This window comes from Humulus lupulus, chromosome 3 (assembly GCF_963169125.1).
Source record: "Humulus lupulus chromosome 3, drHumLupu1.1, whole genome shotgun sequence".
Classification (NCBI taxonomy): domain Eukaryota; kingdom Viridiplantae; phylum Streptophyta; class Magnoliopsida; order Rosales; family Cannabaceae; genus Humulus; species Humulus lupulus.
The window spans coordinates 28,642,619-28,665,513 of NC_084795.1; the positions used below are offsets into that span (position 1 = coordinate 28,642,619).

General features: G+C 39.5%; 1 pseudogene; it reads right to left on the bottom strand.

The window, feature by feature from the left end:
* The window catches only part of LOC133822419 (protein DETOXIFICATION 27-like), a 40,928-nt pseudogene extending 19,711 nt beyond the window's left edge, over window positions 1-21,217 (bottom strand).
* Between the last annotated feature and the right edge of the window lie 1,678 nt (window positions 21,218-22,895).

Consider the following 22,895-nt stretch of genomic DNA (forward strand, 5'->3'; position numbering starts at 1 on the left):
AACCAGCTCAAACGGGGAAGCCACCACGGCATCCCAACCAGCGTAATGGCAAGGAGCACGCTCCACCTAGTAGGCCCTCCGAAAATACTCGGAGTACGGTGTTCGACCGGTTGGGAAAGAACACTGCTCAGAAGGACCTAAGGGACGTCATTGATGACAGAAGGAGGACCGCTCCGGTCGAAGGGCAGGAGCCAATCCGTCCTACCAGTCAAGTAGAAATACTCGACGTGGATACGCCGGATAAGAGTGCCCGACCAAGCGGTCCCGAAGGTGCATCCCAAGCAGTGGCCCCAGCCATCCAAGCCCAGCTTGATGCTTTGACGGCGGCAGTACAAAGTTTGTCAAAACAACCAGTTATTGATCCGGTAGACCACAGAAGTGGTAGCCCTTTATGTGCTAGAATAAGAGCAGCCCAACCACCAAGGAAATACAAAGCACCGGTATTGCCAGTTTATACAGAAAAGGCAGACCCGGTGAGACACGTTGGAAAGTTCGAAGATCAGATGGAGCTGCTTGGGGTGAGTGATGACTACCGCTGCAGAGTCTTCCCCACCACCTTGTCAGACACTGCCCAGGAGTGGTATTGGAAGTTCAAACCCGACTCCATCACCTCTTGGGAGAGCTTTAGGAAGGAGTTCTGCAGGCAGTTCAGTACTGCCCGAACCCCTCCTGTCTATGTCAACCACTTGGTGGATATTAGGCAGGGTAAGGATGAGTCTCTCAAGAACTACATTCAAAGGTTTATGAGAGAGGCCAATCGGGCTACCGCGGTTGGAGATGAAGGGAAGATGGTTGCAATCTCCTCGGGTATTATTTATCGAAGTCCTTTGTGGGACAGCATTCACCGCCATCCGATTTCAACTTTACAACAGTTTTTGGACCGTGCAGATAAGTACATGAAGTTGGATGATGCCATTGAGAAAGGAGAGAACGGGTTGAACAAGCCAAGTGGATCTGAGGAAACTCCAAAGGATAGCGGAAATGATCAAGGCGGTAGTAAGAAACGTGGGAATAACGGGTCTGACCGCCGCAGTGAGAAAAAAGCCAAGTCTGGGTCGAATGACAAACCTGCGAAGTATGAACCTCGATTCACCAACTACACTACTCTTTCGGCAACCCGAGCGGAGATCTTTCTAGCCAGCCATCAGGAGGTCCCTTACCGAAGACCCCCTCCAATCAAGAAGGAAATGAGTAAGAGGGATAAGAACAAGTTCTGTCATTTCCATGGAGACTATGGTCACGACACGAACGAGTGTAATCACCTTAAAGATGAGATAGAGTTTCTCCTCCGTTCGGGGAAACTAAAAAAGTATAGGGCAGAGAAGACCCAGGGAGAGGGGAGCAACAATAATCCTGGGTTCAAGCGGCAACAGTCCCCACCTTTGCAACCTGAACCTGTGGACTTCACACTAGATACAATATGTGGAGGACCACATCTTGCTGGGGATAGCAACAAGGCGAGGGAGAGGTATGCTCGCACCCTTCGTCATGAGTTGGGAGCGACATCCACTTCCGAGGTTATGACGGTGGAGGAGAGACCATCAAAGAACCCAAGGTATGAAAGTGAGTCCCTCACTTTCACAGAAGAAGATGCTAAACACGTGAGGTATCCTCACAATGACCCTCTTGTCGTGACAGTTCAAATAGCTAATATGAAGGTGAAAAGATGTCTGGTTGATACGGGAAGCTCCGTAAACATCATTTATAAGTCCTCCTTCGAAAAAATGAAGCTATCCATCAATGACTTGAAGCCATGTTCTCACGTCATTTATGGATTTACTGGAGAGGGACTGTCACCAGCTGGGACAATAAAGTTACCCGTCACCACGGGGGAAGCCCCCAAGCATGAAACCGTGATGACTGAGTTTTTGATTGTTGACTGCCCGTCTGCCTACAATGTGGTTATTGGTCGACCGCTACTCACCAACTTGCATGCGGTGGTTTCAATTTGGCACCTCTCTATGAAGTTCCCGACCAGCGCTGACATAGGCTGCGTCCAAGGAGACCAAAGGGAAGCTAGGGAGTGTTATAATGCCTCCATAGCTAAGGCAAAGAAAGGTGCCAAGGAGAACAACATGATTTTATGCGTTGAAAGAGAGGAGGTGGATGAGATGGATGTAGACCATAATCTTGTAATAATGAACGATGAAGAAGTGTTGGAGGAGTGTGGCCAGGAGAGCACTCCTAGTTTAAAAGAGCAGAAGACCCCATCAGGTGATGAAGTCACCAAATAGGGCGTTGCCCAAAGCGAGGGAAGAGATATTGATCCTCGCTTTGGGGATTATGAGAGTGATGTGGGACCGTCCGAGGAGTTAGAGGAAGTCCCTATAGATGAGAATGACCCGACGAGAGGGGTCAAGATTGGGAAGAAGTTGAAAGCTGAGGTGAGAGTACAGCTGATAGAGTTCCTGCGAAGGAATCAAGATGTCTTCGCCTGGTCTCACAAGGATATGGTGGGTATCTCACCAACTGTGATCAGCCACGTGCTCAACGTGGATGAAAGGTATCCAGCGGTACAGCAGAAGAGGAGGTTGCTTGACAAGGATCGAGCAAAGGCTCTTAAGGAGGAGGTAGAGCGGTTGAAGGAGAATGGGTTTATTAGAGAGGCATACTACCCAGCTTGGGTTTCAAACCCAGTCTTGGTGCCTAAACCCAATGGAAAGTGGAGGACTTGTGTAGATTTTACAGATCTAAACAAGGCATGCCCGAAGGATTGTTTTCCTTTACCGAGAATAAACCAGTTGGTGGATGCAACCTCTGGTCACGAGACCTTGTCCTTCATGGACGCATATTCGGGATACAACCAAATCAACATGCATCCTCCTGATGAAGAGCATACCAGCTTCCGAACGGATATAGGGTTGTATTGCTATAGAGTGATGCCCTTCGGATTAAAGAATGCAGGAGCTACCTACCAGCGCTTGGTGAATGGTATGTTTCGTGACTTAATCGGCAAGAACATGGAGGTATATGTAGATGATATGCTGGTGAAGTCGAAGGAAGCTGGGGGGCACGTGGGAGACTTAGAGGAATGCTTTGCAATCTTGAGGAAGTATAACATGAAGTTAAACCCCCTCAAGTGTTCATTTGGAGTGGGTTCTGGGAAATTCCTTGGGTTTATTGTCAACTCCCGAGGAATAGAGGCAAACCCAGAGAAGATCAAGGCTCTCATAGAGATGAAGTCTCCGACAAAAATTAAGGAGGTGCAAAGCTTGACTGGGCGGATTGCGGCTCTAAGCAGGTTCGTTTCAAAATCAACGGACAAGTGCATCCCGTTTTTTAACCTGCTTAAAGGAGGCAAGAAGTTCGAGTGGACCGCAGAGTGTGAAAAAGCTTTCCAGGCGATAAAGGAACATTTGGCTCAACCTCCTGTTCTTTCTAAGCCAGTTGATGGAGAGGACCTATTTATATATCTAGCAGTCACGGAACACGCTGTTAGTGCTGCCTTAGTACGTGAGGAGGATAAGGTGCAGCACCCAGTGTATTACGTTAGCAAACGTTTGATAGGAGCGGAGTCCCAATATCCCATGATTGAGAAGTTGGCTTACTGCTTGGTACTTGCATCACGAAAGTTGAGGCCGTATTTTTAAGCACACCCCATCAAGGTCCTCACTGACCAGCCTCTTCGCCAAGTTTTGCAAAAGCCGGAGTCGTCTGGTCGGCTACTTAAATGGGCGGTTGAGCTAGGCCAGTTTGAAATCAAGTACCAACCAAGGACTGCTATTAAAGGTCAAGCCTTGGCAGATTTCATAGCTGAGTGTACCGGAATCGTTGAGGTCCCTGACCAGCAGGAGAATGTTACTGGGTTAAAAAAAGAACTCCCTGCTTGGCAACTTTTTGTTGATGGATCGTCGAACGAGCACCATTCAGGAGCTGGGATTATACTAGTCACACCAGAGAAGCACCGAATTCATTGTGCACTGAGATTCGGCTTCAATGCTTCTAACAACGAAGCGGAGTATGAGGCCCTCTTAGCAGGCTTGCGACTGGCTAGAGATGTACGTGCCCGGTCGGTGGAGATAAACAGTGATTCCCAATTGGTGGTTTATCAAGTATTAGGGGAGTACCAGGCAAGGGGCCTGCGCATGGCGGCATACTTAAACAAAACCAAAGATTTGCTAGCCCAGTTCGAGGAGTATACCATCAAATTAGTACCAAGGGAGCAGAATTCCAATGTCGATGCTCTAGCAAAGCTTGCAAGTGCGAAAGATGCCGAAACACTGAATATAGTTCCAGTAGAGTACTTGGCGGAGCCAAGCATTGATAGAAAAGTGGCCATGCCGATTACGATAGTCGACACCTGGATGACTCCCATCATTGCTTACCTTGAGCAAGGGACACTCCCAGATGGTCGTAATGAAGCAAGGAAAGTTATGAGGCAAGCTGCTAGATACACCATGGTGGATGGAGTGTTATATAGGAGAGGATACTCCTTACCTCTACTCAGGTGCATAACTCCCGATCAGTCAAAGAACTTATTAGCTGAGGTGCATGAGGGGTTTTGTGGAGATCATGCTGGGGGGCAGAGTCTATCTAAACAGATCTTAAGGCAAGGATTTTTCTGGCCTACCATGAACGAGGACTCTATGGAATATGTGAAAAGGTGTGACAAATGCCAAAGATTTTCTAAAGTACCCAGAGCACCCCCAAATCTTTTGTAGCAAATGCAAAGTCCGTGGCCTTTTGCAGTGTGAGGCATTGATCTAATCGGGAGGTGACCCAGAGGAAAGGGAGGAGTGCAGTTCGCAGTGGTCGCGGTAGATTATTTTACTAAATGGACTGAGGCCGAGCCATTAGCCACGATCACATTGAAGAAAGTGTTGGATTTTGTTGTTAAAAACATAATATGTCGTTATGGTCTACCTAAGAAAATAGTGTCTGACAATGGCACCCAGTTTGATAGCGACATATTTACCAATTTTTGCACTCGGCATGGCATCACCAAAAGTTTCTCCTCGGTTGCCCATCCTCAAGCCAATGGGCAGGTTGAAGCGGTGAACAAAACATTGAAGGACACTTTAAAGAAGCGCCTAGAGCAAGCTAAGGGTGCTTGGGAAGATGAGTTACCAGAGGTCCTTTGGTCATATAGGACTACCGCTCGGACGGCAACTGGCCATACCCCATTCTCTTTAGCATATGGGTATGAAGCCATGTTACCTGTGGAGATAGACCCACCCTCTCATAGAAGTACCATTTACAACCAAGAGGAGAACCATCGGTTGTTGGCAGAATCATTGGACTTCCTCGAAGAAAGGAGAGAGGAAGCAAGCCTCAGAGTAGCAGCTCATCAGCAAAAAGTGGCACGCTACTTCAATTCCAGAGTACGGGACCGAAAGTTCCAGGTTGGAGATTTGGTCCTAAGGAAGGTATTTGTTAGAGACCCAGCAGCTGGTGTGCTAGGACCAAACTGGGAAGGACCGTATCAAGTTGAACAAGTCTTACCGCCCGGCACTTACAAGCTTGCTCGGTTGAATGGGGAGTTGATCAGAAACTACTGGAATGGCGAGCACTTGAGAAAATATTATCAATAAATACTACTTGCAGAGTAGTAGCTTTGTATCAAGTGCTTAACTTGTTATTTAAGTTTTTTGTTTGTGAACTGGTTATTTGCTACCCAGTCACATTATTTTGAACAATGTTATTTTGTTTGGAACTCGTTGTTAGACACGTTATGTCATTTATTATTACGAGTAATAAAAGAGACCACGCGCAGTGTGGTCGCACCTTGCTACAACTTTGCATATGTGTTGATTATTCTTGCTTGGCAGTGTTCAACTGTCATAACGATTTAAACAAAACAGGTCTTCTAAAAACTGAGTGTAAATATATACTGGACGATATTCAACTGGTCAGTATCATAACATGAAGGACCAACGTTTAAATAATATTTTTGTAGTGGTCAACCACTGATATATGCTCGTATATTTTATGTGTTTCACGAGTAGTAACTACTCGAACAAATTCGATCAAGTAGCAAGTGATCAAGGATTTGTCAACCCTCAATCACTTGGGGGGCACATAGGGTATACTGGTATGTATTTCAACACAGGAAATAAGAGCACGAGCAAATATGTTTGTTTTTGGGCTGACTTGTAAGTTTGGAAGTCTAAAATAGCCGTTAAGCTAACTTGTTTTACAAAGCTTAAGTAACTTAGAATTTTTCAAATTTTAAGTTAGAAACTGATATTCGTGTGATAAGAAATTTATGCTCATAAAAAGTTAGAGCAATAAGAGCATGAGGAAGTATATTTAGTGTGAACTTATGGAATGGTAAAAATTTCTAAGTTAAAAAACTAAATTCTCATGTGAAACTAAAGGCATCTAAAAACTTTGCTATGCACAATAAAAACTTAAAAGTTTGAAGTTGTCAACGAGGAAAGAGTAAAGTGCTAAATGTCAAAATAGCTCACTAGTTCGAGCAACAAAATACAAAGTAAAGTAGACTGTGATGAACTACGAGAGGGAGTCACAGGCGAGCTCCTCTAGAGGGTTGATCGACTCCCTCCTCTGCATCAGCTGCTCCTCTCGCTCGAAATGATAAAGCAGAGCAGGCGGGGGTGAGTGCAGGAGGATTGGCCGCTTCTTCAGCGGCCCTTGCTTCACATCTGGAAAGATCCTCTGCCTGAGCCTCCTTGGAGAAACAATCAAGATTAAGAGGCTTGTTCAGCTTCCAGACCTTATAAAAGCAGTCAAAACTGGCCTCCTCAAAGCGAATCAAGTCAAGCTCTTTTTCTTGCTTCAGCTCTTCGTTCTCGCTGATCAACCTCTCATTGTCTCGAACTAACTCTTTAATATCGAGGGATTGCTTCTCCAATTGAGTTGTCAAGGAAGCATTGTTTTGAGCTTGCTTTTTGAGAGACTCGTCCCGTTCAGCTACAGTTCTCTCTGCTTGCTCCAGCTTGGACTTGGGCTCCACCAGTTGATCGTTCTGCACCTTGATCAACTCCTTGTAGTCTACGGCTCGGAGCTGAGCATGAACAATGGTGACAAGTGACTGCAGGGAAGACAAAAGGTTAGTACAAGTAAAAATACTAATAACAAAGTGTCTCAAGAAAAAATGCTTACCTTCATCAATTGAGCGAGTCCTCTCTTCAAGACAACTTCGACACTAAGCCGAGGGTAGGAGTCTAGGCTTTGAAGTGTCGATGCATCACGGCCAATATCCTCAAGAATCCCCTTGCCCAGGTCGCTAACAGCATGAAAAAGCTCGCTCGAACTACCCTGGTGAGTAGGAGTTAGGCTCGCAGAAGAAGGAAGGGAAGAGGGGGTCAACGGCAGAAGTGTAGTCGGTCCCTCAGGTTGCCTCCCTTGACTTGGCGGTGCTACCTTCTGAATCTTCTGTGGAGGCATAGAGCCACTTCCATCACCAGTTTTCCTCTTTGAAGCAACGCAATCTCTGAACATGTCTGAATCTGCAAAGGATAAAAAAAAACAAGATTGTTAGAGAAATAAACATAATGAAACGTGTACAAGTGTATGCTACAATTGTGTTACTCTCTAATTACCGATTATCGAAAATATTCCTATTTACACTAGACATGTGTTACCTGCGTTGAGGATTTGATCAAGAAACTCATCCTCGTCGTCCGAGGATGAGCTAAGTTCCCCATCAACCTGGATAGCTTTTCCTTTCCCAGGATGAGCGAGAACAGTAGATCTGCGCTGAGGATCAGACTCTCTAATGACTAGGTCGCCAGGTCTACGGGAAAGCGGAGAAGGCCCAGGAGAGGGCCGATCAGTCATTTGCTCCATGCCCTCATTAGACTGACCAGGCGTGTCGTTCTCCCCGGTGGTACTTTCCACCACCAGATCCAGATCCTGCTCACATGGCACCAGACCCACCATCTGGAGAAGGTCCAGCGTGACCAACCTTTTCACATCCTTCTCTTTAAGACTCATGTTAGCCAACTTTTTGGCCCGCCTAAACATCTCTTCAGTAGGAAATGGTCGCTCAAATGGACCCGAGCGCGTAAAAGCCAAGTTGTTGGCCTCAATATCCAATGTGAGGAAGTATTCCTTATGATACTTCCCGGCGTTTGATTTGTGGGAAATGCCGTTGAGATATGTAATCCCCCTGTGCCTGTGATAGAAGTGGAAGAAGCCCGAGTTGTTGTGGGAAGGATTGGTCCGAAGATCAAACAGGTAATGCACCTCATGAGGGGTGGGCTCGTCCCAGCCATTCAGGAAGTAAAGGATGTACAGCGCAGAGAGTGCCTGAATCCCGTTCGGTGTGATCTGAAATGGGGAGACGTTGAAGTAGTCTGCTACAGACCGGAAATAGATGTGCAGCGGGAGTGTTGCTCCAGCATGCACATGGTGCCTGGACCAAGCGCAGTACCTTCCCCCGGGCCTATTGGCTCTTTGGTGCGAGCCCGGACACATCACGTTTGCCCCGCTCAAGCCTAAAGCTTCAATATGTTTCTGGAATAGCGCGGGATTAAGTTTTGAAGCTTCGGCAACAAACCAGGAGGGTTTTTCTTCTCCCTCATCACGTGGCTTCTGGACAGCCAAATCCTGGATCGCAGTAGCAAATTTCAGAGAAGACTTTCTTGGAGCTGTGGTAGTGCGGGTTTGATTGCGCTTTACCATCTTCTGTACTGCTCTGCGGGCAACCTGCGGGTCGTGTTCCTGAGGAAGCCTGTTAGATTGCTTCACCCTCATTGTTGACTGAGAAGCCTGTCGAAGGAACTGTTCCTCGTGGAGAAGATATAAGGCTGAGCGAGGGAGGATCTGCTTGAAGCGGCGAAGATGATCGTCTGGAGTATAACCAGTAGACGAGCCTGGTGAGGAATCGCTATTCAAGGGATTCTCGATTGTTTGCGGGGCGGATGATTCGGAGTCCGTATGATTGTCACCTCCCCTATAGTCAGAGCGATTCATCTACAAAAATGAATAAAAAATGGGGAGGTGAGTAACCATACAGAAAAAATTCATCAAAAATAAGAGTTATTTTTATACTTGGAAAATTTTGTCTAAGTTATAAAAATATAACGCATATGGAAAAAATAATTTTAATGCTCAAAAGTGCCTAAAAAGTAGTTAAAGTATTGAACTCATTAAACTTTGTAGAAGGAGGCATTTTTGGGATTTTCCTATAAGGCTAGGTTCCTTAGGCGTGTAAGTAACACAAGAGGTTGGTTATGCATTTGGAAGGAAAGAGGCCAAGGTCTAAGGAATTAGATGTGGTCCGATCGGACCACATTTTAGGCTCAAAGGAATGGTTCTATACCTCTGATCGGATGCTTAGATCCACTAACTGGGCATGACCACAAGGGTATACAGGCCAAGGGAGTTTGAAGACAGTCCGATCGGACCGTATGCTTATTATAGGGGATAACTTAGCATTCGATCGAATGCCATGAAGGGTTGGATACTCATGACCAAAAGAGGCGTTCAGAGCCCATGGGTCAAAGAGTCGTGCATCCACGCGAGCCCAGAACAAAATGCAATTGGTCCGATCGGACACATTTCAGCCAAGAGACGTTCTGCCTCACCATCGCACGAACCTCAAACGAAGTCCCCAGGACGTCCGATCGGGCGTTGCGTGCCCGAGGAGAAGGTGTGCACCCAGGTTCCGAGAGTTCGCCTGGTGTGCCTCGTGCATCCAAAGCTTCTAGCCAGCAGCAACAAGTCAGGTTTGATCGGGCATAGGTGTCTAGGGAGGTTCGAAATTAGCTATTAAAAATTTGGGCACTTAAAAGCAAAGGGAGGAGCGTGTGGTCCGATCGGACCACACACTTATCTGAAGCTTTTCAAGGTCCGATCGGAGGTGGTTATCTCACCTCGTTCAGAAGAGACGCACGCATCAAGCTCGACCATACTTCATCATCCCCGATCGAGCATGGGCTCACGATGAAGACAAAGTGTGGTCTGATCGGACCACATGCTTATGCCCAGAATTTCTGGGCAAAACTATGTAAAAAATGGTCCCTAAATGGCATACTTTGCCTACCCTGAATCCGAACCAAATAGACAGCCCTAAAAATCCCTAGCCTCAAACACATTCCATCTTATACACAAACAAAAAACAAGATCAAAGCATAAAAATGAAAGGTTTTCTTCATGTTCTTAAAAACCCATTACACTATCAAAACCCTCAAAACCCATATTCATGTTTATGTCAAAATATCAAAAATGTCTTGAAATTCCTATGAAATTAGGGGAAAGTTCGGGTTACCCATGCCATAAACCTCATCAAGACAACAAGCAAACACATTGAACAAAACATATTCAAGAACTCCAAGAACATTCAAGGCACAAGCATATTCGGCCATGGCATTTTTTTTAGAATTTCTGAAAAAAAAAAATGTGGCAATCTAAGAGGCATGGAGAAGGAGACTTACCCAAAGTTGGAGAACTTTGAGTTTGCTTGAATGATGCTTGAAGATGAAAGGCTCCCCTTGAAGCTTTTGAAATCGGCAAGATGATGGGTTCCTTGGGAGTTTCGGCCAAGAGAGAAGATGAAGGGTTTTTTAGAGTGATTTTTGTATATGTGAAGAAGAGTGTAGAATGGGGATATTTAAAGGGAAAAAAGTGGGTTTTTCATTTACTTTTGAACCTTTGGTATTCTGGGATTATTTTTCTCTCCACGATCAGGGTGGATTTTTGCAGTGATCGTGGGTCTGCTGCATGAAGATGAACAATTATTATTTTTATAATGACGTCAGTTGGAGAAAAAGTTTATTACGTGAATGAATCATATAATAAACTTGGGGGGAAAATGTTATCCCAAAAATTTGAAAAGAATGACGTGGCAGTAAAATTGACACATGGCATGAGTTAGTGGGATGATCTGGCTTAATAATGGCCCAATACATCAGTTAAGGAATTGGACAGATAGTCAAGCCAAATACGCCCGATTGAAGAGAATATTTGGATTGGGGGTTGCTTGGCTCAGACCTCAGTTTAAAGACCCTTATAATTAAATTGGTGCCAAGTCCAAGAAATTGAAGGGGAGGTATGAATTTTGGTTCAAGATATAAAAGCAGTAGGTCCGATCGGACCTAAGCTTAGGGGACCTCTTGTTAAGCTTGGCTCAAATGAGTTCAAAGAGAATGACCAAGGCTCAAGTTTTACTCAAGGGAAAGCCACATAGTGGCCGATCGGGTATGATGTGGAAGAGTTGCACTTGGGCTTGAATGAGGTGAGGAGGAAAAGTATACCTCAGACCACTTTGGTCCGAGGAGAAGGAAGTGGTGTCCGATCGGACATGATGCGTATGAGGTACCTCGGACCACTTTGGTCCAAGGAGAGGACTATGTCCGATCGAGCATACTCGTAAGAGGTACCTTGGACCATTTCGGTCCAAGGAGAAGTAGATGGTGGCTCGGACCACCTTGGTCCGAGGAGAAAAGTCCAATGCCCGATCGAGTATTGGTTAAACGAAGAAGGCTCGGACCATTTAGGTCCGAGGAGAGGGGCATTGTGCCCGATCGCACAAGACGCCTGAAAGAGTGCTTTGGACCATTTTGGTCCGAGGAGATGCTAGGAAAAAGATGGCTCGGACCACCTTGATCCGAGGAGCAAAGTGCAAGGTCCGATCGGACCTTGATTGAAGGAGTCAAATAGGGTGGTTTGAACCACCTTAAGCCAAAGAAGACAACCATTGTGTCCGATCGGACACAATGAAGGAGTATACCTCGAATGTGCCCGAGGTAAGAAGCAAAGTAAGTACCCTCGGACGACCTTTTGTCCGAGGAGAGCCATGCACGTACCACCTTTGACCTACGTAAAGCTTGAAGAGTAGTCAACATGCATGAGAAACTACGTCAAACTGCCCGAAACTACTTCAGAGAGAATTGGTCCAAGCATCCGGGAATCACTCAATCCTCACTTGAATTTAGGGATCAGTTATATTTTGAATGTTTATTTTGTAATATAAATATTAGGTAAATAATGGAATATCCCTATCGAAGGGGGATATCAGTTGAGAATCTCAGTCTATAAATAGAGACTTGGGAGGATCGTAAAAGGACTTTTGGCAAAAATCAAGAGTGAACTTGTGTTCTAGAGAGAGAAAGTGTTTTCCCTGAGAGAACCCCTTTTTGTATTCTGAAATATTTCACACTAAAGAAACTCAGTTGACACGGTTCATCTGATCTTGAGTGTGAATACATAATAAAATCTCTAAGTGGATTAGGCTATTACCGATCATCGGGGCTGAACCACTATAAAAATTTCGTGTTATTTACTTTCGTTGATAAAAACTGTCTGTTGTCGTTTATAATTCTCTTGAAGGTTTGTCGTAGTTGACGTTCTTACGTCGTTGGCTAAATTTACAGTCAACAGTAATGTTTTAGTAGGGTCGTTGATTGAGTGGTGAACTTTGTTGTTCATTTCGGGTGCATTGAAGATTAATATTGAAGGTTATTTATTTTTTTTATTTATATTACTATAAGATTTATGTATAAAGATAAGACTAATGTAATCATGCATATTAGATTTAGTGAAAGTTATGTTTGAAAATTAATGAGTAGGCTCTGGGAAATTTGCGTGCTATGGTGATATAAGGATGGATTGATTTATGCTTGATTATTTTGTTTGTTTGTGTTGTTGTTATAGGAAATTTTGAAATTGCGGTATGCTATAGAAACAGAGGATACTCTGCCGAATTTTTAAAAAAAATTATAAGACTAGAACCTAATAATGATAGATTCATCTATGCTTGATTATTGTGTTTGTTTTAAATGGTTTTATAAGTAATTTTTAAATTACGGTATGCTATAGAAACAGAGGATACTCTGCCGAATTTTTAAAAAAATTTATAAGACTAGAACCTAATAATGATGGATTCATATATGCTTGATTATTGTGTTTGTTTGTATTGATTTTATAGGTAATTATGAAATTACGGTATGCTATAGAAATAGAGGATACTTTGTCGATTTTTTTAAAAAATTTATAAGACTAGAACCTAATATAAGTTTTTTTCTAACTTATTAGGAATTGAATATTGTTATTAGTATGGATAAATCATGGATTCTTGAGAGGAGAGAAACATCACAATTTCAAGATGGATTCAACAAATTTTTAGAGTTTTGCCTAAAGAATTGTAGTGATCCACAAAAAATTCGTTGACCTTGTATCGATTGTGGTAATGGAGCAAAGGGGAATATTACCATGATAAAGGATCATGTATTTTGTCGGGGATTTGATATGAGTTATAGTAAATGGTATTGGCATGGAGAATTATTAAATGATGACCCATATCCATTAGGTAGGCGAGGTGTAGATGATTTTGAGAGTAATGATTTTGATGATCATCCTATAGAATTGCTTGATGAAGCACAAGAAGAGTTTTTTCATAATCCAGAAAAATTTGATAGTATGGTTAGAGATGCAGACAGACAATTGTTCAGTGGTTGCAATAAACTAAGATTGCCCACAATGGTTAAATTTTATAACATAAAAGCAGAAAATGGAGTTAGTGATAAGTGTTTCAGTCAATTTTTAGCTGCTTTCAAGGAGATTTTGCCGCTAGAAAATTGTTTTCCGAAGTCTACATATGAAGTAAAGAAAACATTAAGTTTGATAGGGTTGAAGTATGAGAAGATTCATGCATGTCCGAATGATTGTATTTTATATCGTAAGGAGTATGCAGACATGGACGCTTGCCCAGAATGTGGTTTATCACGGTACAAACCTAACAAAAGTAAAGAGATTAGGAAACTTATTCCTCAGAAAGTGCTATGGTACTTACCTTTGATTTCGCGGCTGAAGCGATTATATCGAAGTGCAGAACACTCTAAGAACTTAATATGGCACGAGACTGGACGAGTGAAAGATGGTAAACTCCGGCATCCTGCAGATTCACAGGCCTAGAAGAAGGTAGATTATATCAATCCAGAATTCAAAAATGAACCAAGACATCTTCGTCTTGGTTTAGCTGCTGATGGAGTAAACCCGCATAGATCTCTTAGTAGTAGGCATAGTTCATGGCCTGTCTTCCTGGTTATGTATAATCTTCCTCCTTGGTTGGTGATGAAAAGGAAGTTCATGATGCTTTCATTAATGATTTCAGGCCCAAAACAACCAGGACATGATATCGATGTTTACTTGGCACCATTAATTGATGATTTGAAAGAGTTGTATGAAAATGGTGTTGAGGCATATGATGGTTTTAAAAAAGAAGTGTTTAATTTGAAAGCGGTGTTGTTATGGACTGTTAATGATTTTCCAGCATATGGTAACCTATCAGGTTTAAGCACAAAAGGTTACCAAGCTTGTCCAATTTGTTGCACCAACACAAGGGCCCGTCGCTTGTCAAATGGACGCAAAATGTGTTATATAGGTCATAGACGATATTTGCATTTAAGTCATCCTGACAGAAATAAAAAAAAAACATTTGACGGTACTGTGGAACGAGACATTGCTCCTTTGCCATTGTCAGGTGAGAAAATTCTTAAGGAAGTAGAAAAAGTTGACAATTTATGTTAAATATGTATTTATTTATGTCATAATTGTAACGTTAATTCTTGTTTATGTGCAGATGACAATTTCTGAAGGGGAGAACACACCAAATAGGCGAGGCCCAACAAAGAAGAACAATATCAATAATCAAAAAGCTAAGGGAATAAAGAGAAATATTCAGTTTAATGATAAAGGTCAACCTATAGGGAAAGCATATAGTGAGATGCAATCGTACCTTGGAGTTAAAACTAGGAGAACGGTCTCTCTCAATTATAAGGATTGGAGACAAGTCCCACAAGAATTGAAGAATAGAATATGGGAGGATGTATATGTAAGAAAATATTTTAATTACTTTAATATATTGATCATTTTCATGAATTACTTTGCATTTCATTAATCATTTTCTTTCTATTTCAGGGTGCCTTTAACATTCCAGAAAATTGGAAACCAGAATTAATGAAAAGTGCGGGAAGAATGATGAGAGATTTTAAGACCAACATCACTAGTGACTACATCTACCCTTTGGCAGAAGACGGTCTGATGGATGAACTCCAAATCCTTCCTAAGAAATATCCAGAACTTGACCTAGAAGATTGGAGGACATTTGTTAGCCACCGTTTATCTCCTGAGTTTATGGTACTATTATGTATATCTATTATGTATATGATTTATTAGTTTTGAAATACTAATAATTGCTTAAAAACTTATTGTTACCTATTTAATGTAGGCTTTGGGGGAAGCACAACGTGAAAGAGCTCTCAAATATACTTCGAGGCATCGTACATCTCGTAGAGGGCTTGCCAATGTTAGAGAGGACCTGGTAAGTAATTCGCATCACTATTTTATAACTGTCAACTTGTTATGAAGAATATTGCACTCACCAACTTTAATTAATTGTTGTATGTTGTAGAAAACTGAACTAGGTGTGGCAGATGTAGAACGGTACCAAGTATGGATAAGAGCACGAGAAAAGAGGAAGGTTCTTGTCACAGATTTGGACAAACAAATTGAAGCAAGAATTGTAAGTGGTTTCAAGCAAGTATTTTAAAGTAATTTAGGAATGATAAAGTTCTTATAAGTCACTAATATAAGTGACCACTGGTTTGTTCCACAAAATGAGCTGAAAGAAAAAGTTAGTAGTGGAGAAATCATTGCAAAGGGTCGGAATGACATATTAACGCAAGCTTTAGGGACACCTGAGCACCCAGGGCGTGTTAGAGCACTTGGGTATGATATTATTTTTTATTTGTTGCATTTAACTTAATTCTATAATATTTTAGTTTTAAAATAAATTTGGTTGATTATTGTAGGTCGTTTGCGAAGATTTCGTCCGTCTTTGGAAGAAAACCAAAAATAGCAACAGAAATGGCTGATGTTGCTAGTAAGAAAGATGCAGAAATTGTGAGGCTCAGAGCAGAACTTAAAGCTTTAGAGGAGGAAAAAGCTAAACAAGCAGGTGGGATAGATGATATGGATGAACACGACAATGATGACGAGTAGAGCGACGAAGAATACCACACACCGTACATGCAGGATGACACACCGTACATGCAGGATGTGTTACTTTGTTCGGATAATATTCATAATGCGGTGGCAGAGGGTGTTATCATTGATGGGGTGGGTCCACTGACTATTCATGGTGTTCAACTGACAGACGAATACGCGAGGGTGCGAGTCACCAAAATGTTACAAGAGGATGCTGAAATCCCATGTTATGTTGGGGAGATACACTATGTTCGAGATACTTATGACACATTCCTTCCTTGGCCAAAAGATTTAATTATGACTGACCAGGTATAAACGAATTCTTTAATTTGTTACCTATTAAAATATTTGTTGGTCCAGTATTTTAATATTATTTTTACTTGATGTTGCGTAGGGTCCTCTAAGAAAGAAACCTCCTATGTCAAAAAGTTCATCCAAGGATATGTCAAAACCTCCTATGACTAGCCCGCATCTGTCATCAGTTGGGTCTCACGTCAATCCAGAAAACACTCTGACCAAAGGCCAACCATTTGCCGATCACATCATGAATCGCATCCATGTTAGCCTTCAGTTTATGGTGAGAGAATTTTGCAGAGTTAAGGGAATAAACTTAGTCGCCTCCATTCCAGTGGACCCAACATTCATGAATCGCGAGTCAATATTCCTAACTTCAGAGGATGTGGAACAAGTTGCTACCTTGCATATGATTGGAGGCTAAGCAATGATATTCGGATTAAGGTATCCCTTAAACTAATTCTTTGGAATGATAGGAATTTAGAATCAGTTATGAGTACTGCTCTGTGATCTGTTGAAAATTTTCATAGACATTGAATGTTTACAGGTTTGGGAAGTCCTATTTATAGGGGAAACTCTGCCGAAATTTTTCAAAATATTTAACACTAAAGAAAATTTTGCAGATGCATTTGGGAGTCCCTATTTCCAAATCAGCGTGTCTATTACAAGTTTTATGACATTGAACGTCTTAGCATTAATAATGTTAACGATGTAGAGCGATCAACCATTGACTTGGCGAATTGGTTGATGACCATGGATAGAGTTGGTCAACTTTACTTTATACCTTGGAACATACGGTAAGAAATAGTGTAAAATTTTCTTATTTGATTAGTCATATATTAAAAATTTAATTATTTTACTTAACATACGCTTCTTATTTTAGGGAACATTGGATGTTGGTGATTGCTATGCCAAAAGGAAAAATCGTGTTCTTAGATCCATTGAAATCACACAAACGTCCAGAAGAAATTGATTCAATGATAATGAGGTAAGTTTTAAATTTTTTAAAATATTTCTTAATATGCAACAAATATTACATGTTACTACATTTTAATAACTTTTGTTAATTTTCTTTTTAAATAGTGCATATTATAGAGGTTCTTCCAATGCATTACTCGACAATCCCACAAAGATATTCAATGTTACATGTCCAAGACAACCACAAAGTCATGAATGTGGTTTTTATGTCTTGAAGGACATTAGAGATCTTGTACGGGCATCAAATGCAATGACTACCCTAAAAGAAAAAGTAAGTTCATTTTTTATAATTTATTTGCTATCGATAATCTATGAAATTAATTTATATTTATTAATTTTACAGTTTGGTGGGAAGACGCAATATTGTGAAATTGCAGACCTCTTGCCAATCCAACACGAATGGTTAGGCAAATTGATGACATACATTTATCAGTAAGCCTATTTTTGTTTAGTTGTAAGTTTAGTCTTTTGTAAATGTATTAATGTTAAGGCTAGTTATCTTACTTAAGTACTTGTATTTTATATGCTTATGTACAACATTTTTAATTAATAAAAGTTATCATATTTTCATTCAAAAAAAATTCTTAACCAATTTCAATTGTAAAAATATATATAATTGTAATATCATATAATTAAATTGTTGAAAAATAATTAGGCCAAAAAAAAATATATTAATTAGATCAATTAAATAAAATTAGGCCAATATATATATATATATATAAAAATAGAAACCATCCATTTAAAAATAATTAGAAACATATATTAAATAAAAAAGGCGGGCACTTTCTACTTCGGTTATTATGTAAAAACCGAAGTAGAAAGTGAGGATTCTACTTCGGTTTTTAGCTAGTTTTTACTTCGCTCCGAACTACTGCGGTTGTGAATTTTAGCGAAAACCGAAGTAAAAGCCTATTTTCCTTGTTGTGGGGTGCATTATGTGTCCCACATTTGAGAGTTTAATTGTTAATGTTTAAGATATATGACTTGTTTATATTAAAACATATTATATAAATTAACTAGCATAAACAAGTAAATGTTTATGGAAAATCAAAATTTAGATACTCATTAATTAAATAGCATCAACTAACTGTATTTATCAATTACTATATCTCTAGATATTTAATTAACCAATTAAAAATGCAAATAAATTAGAGACTTATTATAGTAGTATAATATGTAGTTACCCCGTTGCAGCAAAAAAGGCCAAAGGAATCATCAGCTGCCATCCATATATAGTCATGCTGAATAATATGATTGTTAAATTAACAACTTACAATAATAAGATATTTTATTATGCAATATATATTTTGGGAAAGTATACCGTAGGTAGTACTTTCTTCCTTATTGGTACAACACACTCTTTAAATGGGTATATAAGGGTGTTTTTATTCTAATTTTTTTTTTTATGAAGTTTATTATAGTTATAATATACCTCTTATAAATTTTTAAGAAATTTCAAATAATTTATAGTACCAAAAATAAAAGTTCAAACAATTACTTTTACATGTGTGTAAAAAAATAAGTATGCGTACAACAAATTATTTAAACTTTATTTTCGACTTGTAAATTTTTCAGAATTTCTTAAAAATTCGAAGTTTATTATAATTACAATGAAAACTATGGTGAAAAAAAATTTGAATAAAAACACACCTATATACCCATTTAAGGATTTAAGGGGTGTGTTGTACCGGATGAGAAAAAGTACTACTCTCCCGCAGTCTTTCCCTAAATATTTTATCAATAATAGAAAGCAGTGGAGACATACCAAATTGACAAGGCATCTACAGTAATAGTAACATTGACATCCTTCAAGTATCCAGTCATTACTATCATTATCCTATAGTACCAGTTCTCCAAACTACACATTTAATAAAATATAATTAGTAAACAGTGATTGATTTAGGATAACGTTAAAATAACATTTAGTTGGAGGGAATAAAAATGAATAAATAAAAATAGAAATTGAATGGAATAAAAATTAATAAAAAAATATTAAATTTTTTTTTTCAATCTTACATTAAAATTGTCTTTAATTTTATTTTCAAATAAAATAGTAATTCCATCAAAATAATAAAAAAATAATTCTATTGAGGTGACATTCCAATACTTTAAAAGACAAACAAACAAATTAAGAAAATAAAAAAATTGATTCAATTACCCAACCAAACATCACTCAAATATATTTGACCCTGCGTACTTGTCTTTGGTACAGCAGCATGATTTAGAAAATATATATCGATACACTTATTGTGTCGGAATATCACAAAATTTGTAATGTTTAGACCATAAACATTGAGTATATATTTATTAATTTTAAATTATTTATCAAAATATATATTAATTTGTTAGCCTAGCTCGATCCTTATAGTTACGACTAGTTTCATAATCAGGTAGTTGTCCTTTGTTTATACATAGTTCAGATAGGTTAATTATAATAAAATTGCTAGACTAAATCGAGGTCTATGGTCTAATTTTTGTGTTTCAATTTAATTATATTTAATAAATTATCTATGTAATATTAATTAAAATAAACAAAAATAATAAAGTTTAAACACTAACTTAATTAAATTAAGTGACATGTATTGATTAGTTAGACATACATTGAAAAACTTAATTGAAGATACGTACGATGGATTTTAAATAAATCAAGACTAGCTAGCTAGGTACGTAGGTAACAGGTAATTCCTTTGTTTATTTTAAACATAATTTGTTAAGTAATTCCTCTCATCAAAATGTGTTATCTCAATTAATTTATGTCTAAGCAATATATATATCATATAAATTAATAGTGTATTTAAGTAAAAATTATAAAACTAAACACCAAGAAAGTATCTTGATTATATTAATATTAGATAGATAACTAACTAAGCTTACCCAAGCATAACACCAGAAGCAATGGAGAGCTTGAGAAAGTCCCAGAGACCATGATAGGCTTGCATAGAGAAACCAATACTACTCCAAGAAAGGGGACACCCACCAAACACAGAGTAAACAAACATCCCCAAAACGCAGGACCACCACGAGACATTCAATGCCACGGCGGCTCCGACCAGTCCAAAATCCAATACATAAATAAGAAGCCAACTGCTCAGAATATTGATCCCCAGCGCCGCCGCCGCCACCTAGGCGGTGATGTCGTTCTTCAGCTGGCACTGCAGGAACCTCTGTAACGGAAACTGAAATGCAAAGGGATGAGCCACATCGCCAACACTCCCGTCTGCTCTGCCACCGCATCAAATTGCCCTAGCAGCTTTAGAATCGGAGCTGCGTAGATGTACAATGGCAGCAATAGAAAGCAGCTGAGGAACAAGATTACCCACGCTCGTTGTAGATATATCCCCAACATGTGGTACCTTTTGGCCCCAAAAGCTTGCCCGCATAGCGTCTCGAGCGCACTAGCCATACCCAACTGATCATTGATCACAGTCGTCATTAATTAATATTTGATCATATATAGCTAACCATTAAAAATTAATCATTTCAAGTGATATGTATATTTTATAGCTTTACCAAGAGGCCGTAGTTGAAACCAACAATGACGGTGTTAGCGATGGAAATGGAAGCGAGTTGGATTTCGCCGAGGTGGCCGGCGAAAGCTTGAGTGACGACGTTCATGGCGTAGGTTGCGACGCGGTAGAAGATTGAAGGACCCACGACCTGCCATAGCTTCTTGGTTTCGGTCCATAAACGTGGCCATATAAGGGTTTGATTAAGCTCATCATTATCTTCGTCTTTGATTACTGATCTAGTAGTAGTAGTGATGATCAGGGTCTCGCTAAAGGCCGCATGCTCATCTCCGTTGTGGCTTCTCATCTTTTCTTTATCTTTCCAAATTAATTAACCTGTTTCATATATTTATATTTAGATATTTATATTTATAGTGTTGCTAATATTGTACTACTAATATTACTTCGCATCGGGATTGCATCTGTGATGCACCAAAGTAATTCTCTCATGTGTACTACTAGAGGGTTTGGATTTAGTACAATCACATTCAATGGTTACATTTAACTATTTTTTACTATTTCAAATGTAGGTATGGTCCTGGTTTTTTTCGTTTGGTAATTAATTTAGGATGTGATTGGAATTGGAAATTTGGTCCTCGATCAATGGGAGAGAGAGAGAGAGAGAGAGAGGAGACTGGCAGATGGAAATTATATGTAGTTGAAACTCTTTAAATTTCCACATGCATGTATAGGACGAAATGAACTGGCTAGTCACTATCCCTATATGATATTTTCTTTATTTATTTTTGTTTTAAATTAATGACCTTAACTACCAGTATTATATATCTATAATGGTACAATGTGTCTAATTTTCTGTTCAACATATCGCACAGTGCCACAAATTAATTGTCTTCTCCATTTCATCTATAAATATTTATTTCTTTTTTAAAAAATTTATTTTTAAATTACAACCACAATAAAAATGAAGAAATGAAATAAACACAACCACTAAATAGAGATTTTTTGTCCAAAAGTTGTCTATGAAAATTACCACGTATATAGAAAATGAAACAATCCTTAAGATCACTCTTGTTAAATGATATTTTAGATTTTCTATTTTACAAAACACATCATAATAGTATCATGAATCTGATTTTGGTCAAATATTTTTAATATGACCAAAATCCCCTTTTTTTTATTAATGAATTAAATTATATAAACTAAATAATTATTAAATTAAAAGTTAATAAAAATATAATATAAATTTAAGTAATAATTTAAAAAATTATATTTTAATCACCCCCTTAAACAATGTTTCTCTCTCTCTCTCTCTCTCTCTTTTATTCTCCCTCATTCCAGCCGGCCCTAATTTCTTCTTCTTGCTTGCTTGCTTATTTGGAACCTACAACCTTCTTCTTCCACAACCTACAACCTGCTACTTGAGCTTCGTCAATCGCAGGAACTCCAACTTGCCATTTTGGTCAGCCATGATCTACCAGGGAAACGACTCGCGACGGGGCTTGTGATGGGCTAGGAGCAAGGCTAGCGAGGTTCGAACAGGGCTAGGCAAACAATGGACAAGATGGGCGATGTCGATATGGGTTTCGAACAGTGGCAGAGAATGCAATCGACCTGAGTTTTTTATGCTTGAAAGTGGGTTTGAGATGTTCAAATTTGACTGAGTTTTTTTTTCTTCTTTTTGCCCTGGAAAAAGATATGGCTATGTGTTTGTGTTTTTGAAAACACGCCGGCAAAAGCCCTCTGGGCTTTCCCGACGTGCTTTTGCGTCGGCAAAAAGTGACGACGTACATTCGTTGATAATGGGACTTTTGCCGACGCAAAACGTACTGTCCCGGCAAATGTATCTTTTAGCGACGCAAAAATGCGTTGGAAAAAATAAGGATGCACCGACGAAAAAAATTTGCCACAGCATTGTAGAAGACACTTTTAGCAGTGCAAATTTGCACCGACAAAAGATGTTGCTTTTAGTGGCACAATATTGCGCCAGCAAAGGTGGATATCTGTAGTAGCGTGTTTTTGCGCTGGCAGAGGTGGATATTTGTAGTGGCGCATTTTTGCGCTGATAAAAGCTGAGACTTTTACCGACATAATTTTGTGTCGCTAAAAATATTTTTTAAATAATTTTTTTTGATAATCTTACTAATTTTATTTTCAATATATTAATATTAATTAATAAATTTCTATTTTAATATATTAATAATTATTTAATTTTTTTAGTAATATTATTTAATTATAAATAAAATAAAAATTAAGATTTTATAA